Genomic DNA, 5,548 nt, shown 5'->3' on the forward strand with positions numbered 1-5,548 from the left:
ATGATTCATGCTTTAATCATTTAATTCTGTCTTCAAGAATAGTGATCAATGAGATTGTGAGTCTGGCATTAAGATACCTATTTGCTGAAGATCCTGAATCTGTTGACACAGGCTCCTGGTAAAAAAAAAAGGAAGTTCCTGTAACTCTTCTCCTGTCCTGTAGGTCAATGTTGCAGCACTCATTCAAAGCTATAACTTAGGCTGATCCATAACTCCTTAAGGACTGTGCTTGTGAAATGGTGTTTGTTCTGAACGTTTATGATTGGCAACCTGGCCAGAAATTAAATTTCTGACCTAAAGTATGAGTGCATGATCAGAGCTCAAGAAGTGCTTATCTCCACAAGGATGCCCTTTCTAGAATTTGAAATATGGGAACTTTTCAAAATGGGGATCAGCAGCAGGAAAGCAGTCACAATTATTTTGGCCTCAAATATAGATAAGAACAAAAATTGTTATAAATTGGGAAAGAGAACTTTTTGTTTGTGAAAGATATCACCAGAAGTTTTCTTACCTTGTAATGACATAGTATCAATTTTGTATCAACATAAAACTGCCTTTATAAAAGGATTAGGGAAGAATTTTCTCCTTTATCATTTTCTAAGAAAAGTCTCTGTATAATTGATATTCTTTTTGTCCTAAATACTTGGTTGTATTCAACTAAAAAAATCCATCTGAGCCTGGCAAATTTCTTGCTGGAAGATTTCCAATTACAATTTCTCCAGTTCGTAAATGACTGCTTAGGTTATCTATTTCTTCTGAAAGGAACTTTGGTAGTTTGTCTATTCTAAAAAATTCTCCTATTTTATCTAACTTATTAAATATATTGGAATAAGTTTAGTCATAATATTTCCTAATTATGTAATGGGTGATATGTGTTTTTTCTTGAAAAGTTTGTAATATTGTGAGTTTTTCTCTTTTCAAAGAGCCATTTAACACTCTAATTCCTATGAATTTCAAGGAGATATCTGTAACATGCAACAATTAAAAAATAATGTTTCTCAATATGAATATGTATTAACATAGCCCTAACACAGAACATTGAAATCGAGAACCAAGTCCAGGGCAATGGTAAGAATAAAACTAAGTCATGACGATATAAACATTTGAAAATCATGATAAACTTATATTTCTCTTTCTCATTGCCAGCAAAAAATGTATATTGTGTCTACTAAATTTGTTAAATATCATATGTATACATTATAAATTTTTTTTCAAGTAAATTTAGAGTTACCATGAAGAACATAGGTCTTGGTGTTGTGGAGTATATACTAAAACTATGCTTCACAACGAATGTGCTTCAGATACACAAAATTTTCATGCTCAATATGGTATCCCACCTTGGTTTGTCCATTTCACTTGATGGATTTGAAGCAAATTGTCCAAGAATTCAATTTATTTATAATATAAACTATTACAATGATATTTTGACAACTCAGTCATTCACAATTTATCTTCATTGAGGTTAAAAATAAAATAAGAATGAGTATATTTATCCAACAGATTGAATTATTGTGTCAGGACGGTCGTCCCATCATAGACAGGGAGATATAATGCTGAACAAAATAAACGTTGTTTGCATGTATAGTCAGCCCTCCATATCCAAGAATGTTACATCCATGGATTGAACCAACCTCAGATGAAACATATGAAAAAAATAAATTGTGTCTATGTTGAATACATATAGATGTTTTTTGTTGTCATTAATCCCCAAACAATACAGTATAACAACTATTTACACGGTATTAAGTATTGAAAGTAATCTAGTGATGATTTAAAGTATATGAAAAGATGTGCAGAAGGTATATGCAAATATTGTGCCATCAGGCTGGGGCAAGTACATGCCATCCTCAAATTTTGGTAACTACAGGAGGTTCTAGAACCAATCCCTTACAGATATCAAAGGGCGACTATATACAGTTTACATTTTGAGGATGAAAGAAAAGGTGAAAGAAGATATTAAAAAGTAAAATATATAAAATAATTACACATTTTGACAAAGTCTATGAAGAAAACAAATAGTAAATTAAGTTATAGCAAAATATATAAACAGTGGGAGTCACAGAAGTTCTGTCTTTCAAAAAATTCTCTATTTCAAGATTGGCAGGCTGATGTGACTTTGTATCCAGGCTATAACAGGAATACTTTAACAAATTCTGCCATTTGGATGCCTGTGTAAAGTTTTTAAAACAATCTATGTCTATAATTTTGGAAAAAACACATTTTTGAATTAATAATTCTATAAACATGTTTGCATTGCTCATGCTTAATAGTAAACTGATTATAAATATTCTCAAGCAAGCATAACCGCATTATCTGGCAATCCTCCTACAAAAATGACCTAAAATGTCCTCTATCTCGCAATAGAAAAATCGGAATAAAGAGTTAAAATAATTTCAGAAGGCAATGAAAGCAATCATATATACAGCCTATAGAATTTCCCTAGGTAATCATTAAATGAAAATTTATGTAACATAATAATTTGAGTATAAGAGTATGTATTATATAAAGAAAACAATCAGAATATCTATATAACAGGTGAAGTAATATAAAGTAAAATTAATGTTATATATCTCATCTCGAAAAGAATTGATACATATAATTTTTTTAAATACTCAAATTGATTATAAATTAAATAATTTATTTTAAGATTTACACAATACTAGTAGAATTCCAAATATTCTTTCTTAATTTTTTTTTCTGGAGATGAGGCCTTGCTTTGTTGCCCAGGCTGATGTGCAGTGACATGATCACAGCTCACTGTAGCCTTGAACTCCTAGGCCCAAGTGATCATCCTGTCTCAGCATCTTCCATAGCTGGGACTACAGGCACAAATCACTGCGCCTGGCTTTTTTCATAATTCTATACACATATGTTGTATGTAGAGTTCCAAATGTAAATGTCAGTGTACATCCCTAAATCTGTGATCACATCATATGTGTTATTCTGCAACCTATAATTCCTCTTCAAAATATTTTTTAAGTTTCTTTCCATGTAAGCACTTACTGGTAACTTGTTCTGTAATAATTGCACTGTAGTATTTTTAACAAATATTTTAATACCTTCATCCTGGGCATTTATACTATTTCAGCTTTTCATTGTCAACAATGCTGTGAGTAAATATATACACGTTTGTGAGTTTCCATGCATGTTCACACTAGTGAACATGTAAAATCTTTATTATTTAATTATTAACAATTATTTTATTATCTTATCATACATTCATTTCTTGTTTTCATTTCCCAATAAATATCATTTACTGTTGCCAGTAACATTAGTAATTATTGCCTGTATGGTGATAACACCCTATTCGTAGCAATATCTTACGATGACCAAGAGGATAGCTGCTACTTTTACATTTATTTAAGGAACAGGTATAGATTTTTGGTTCATTTCAATGGCTTTAATTAACATGTATACTAACAATTTTGAAATGTATATCTCTGGTAAAATCTTTCTCCTATCTCCACGATGAGTAATTAAGGTGATTTCATACCCCAAGATTACCAAAAGTCATTATGGGCCATAATTTATGATATTATATGTAGGAAAAAAAGAAAGAAAAGCAACTTCCTTTCTTTGTCCTGCAGGTCCAGTGTTTGGAGTATGCAGACTGATTATATAAGTGCTAAAAATGACAATAAGCAACATTATTTTATTTTCATTTTGTCCTAGGCTTTGTTTTAGGGGTTTAATATAGATTATTTCATTCAGCCCTTTTGACAATTTGTAAGGTATATGATATTTTATGCTCCTTATAAAGATAAATATGGAGAAGCTCAGAAAGAGTAAATATTCTTGAATAAATGGGACATCTGAAAATCAAACTTGAATTCAGAGTCCAAATACTCAGTTGCTAAGTCATAAATTTAAATATGTCAGTACTATTTTCTATGAACTACAGATATAATATTATAGTGAAGTAGGCTAAAAATCTGTTAGGTTAATTTGGGATTCTGTTTTTCATTTGTTTAGTATGTGGGAGTGGACTATATCTTTAATGCACATCTTTTTCTGTGTCCATACAAAATTAAAATTATCTGTGGAACTATTATTCTTTAACCCTATTGTAACAAAACTGCTTGTTACCAAAAAAAATAGATGACTTTCATCTAATGCTGTACTGAACAAGAGAAGCATAAATAGTAAGATGTTAATATTGTCTCATTTACTCAAAAATGTTCAGCTATTGCCATTCCTAATGCTGGCATGGAATAAAATGTTGACTATACCTTTAGGGTCTCTTCAGTTGTGGAGTTACTTTAAAAATAAAGAACCAAGCTGTTATTCTATATCAATAAGATATCTTGCTCAAGGAAAAGACCTGAATAACTCTCTCCTGAATTTGTTTGGTCTTAATTCCATAAATGAAGGGATTGAGAGTGGGTGTTACCACCACATAAAGATTAGCAAGAAGGATATGTTTATGGAGAGGTATACTGTGGCCCACAAATCGGTGAGCAAAGAAGGAAAAGAAACCTGATGCACAGAATAAGAGGATGACAATCACATGGGAGCCACAAGTATCCAGAGCCTGGAGACGGGTGCCTTGGGAAGGAGTTCTAAACACAGAACAAAGTATAAAAATATTGGAGATGATGATAAGCACCACATCCAGGCATGTGGATAACAAGGCCACAATCACTCAATAGTAGATGTTGACTTTGATGCTGTCACAAGCCAGCCTGGCAATGCCCATATGTTCACAGTATGAGTACCGAATAATGTTCCTCCTACAATAAGTAAGCTGACAAACCAGAAAAACCAAGGGGAAGCAGATGAAGAAACTCCTGATCACAGAGGCAATACCCATTTTTCCAATGACTGAGGTGGTCAGAATGGCAGTATATCTTAGTGGGTAACAAATGACCACATAACGGTCAAATGCCATGGCCAACAATATGGCCGACTCTGCCACAAAGATGAAGTGTAGGAAAAACATCTGAGATACACAGCCACTGAAAGAAATACCCCCAGCTTTGAAACAGAAGTTTGTTAGCATCTTTGGTGTAGTGACTGTGGAGAGAAAGACATCCACTAGGGCCAACATGCAGAGAAAAAGGTACATGGGTTCATGAAGATTGTGCTCAGTAAAAATCAGGAATAACAAGAGGGCATTGCCCACAATAGCTACTATGTACATACAACAGATTGGGATGGAGATTCATGTGTGTGCATCTTCCAGTCCTAGGATCCCAGTCATAGTGTACCAGATGTCTCTTAGGTTAATGTGATTTGAAAATGCTGTCATCTTTCAGATTGTCCTCTAATACTAGACATCCTGGAATATGAGAGAGAGAGAGAGAGAGAGAGAGAGAGAAATGAAGGACTAGAGTTATTTTATCAGAATAAATGTAACCTTGGCATTGCAGCAAAGTAATTACCTTAAGAAAGGATTGATGGTTACTCCTGACTCAAGGACGATAAATAAGTCAGAGAGACTTCACTGACATAAAAGTTATCATGGTTTTGTAGGGCTATTAATGGTAATAACAATAATAACTATAAACTTTAACAGATTTATAATATAGTATAAGCAGTAGGTTCAATA

The sequence above is a fragment of the Theropithecus gelada genome, chromosome 14 (genome assembly GCF_003255815.1).
Source record: "Theropithecus gelada isolate Dixy chromosome 14, Tgel_1.0, whole genome shotgun sequence".
NCBI lineage: Eukaryota > Metazoa > Chordata > Mammalia > Primates > Cercopithecidae > Theropithecus > Theropithecus gelada.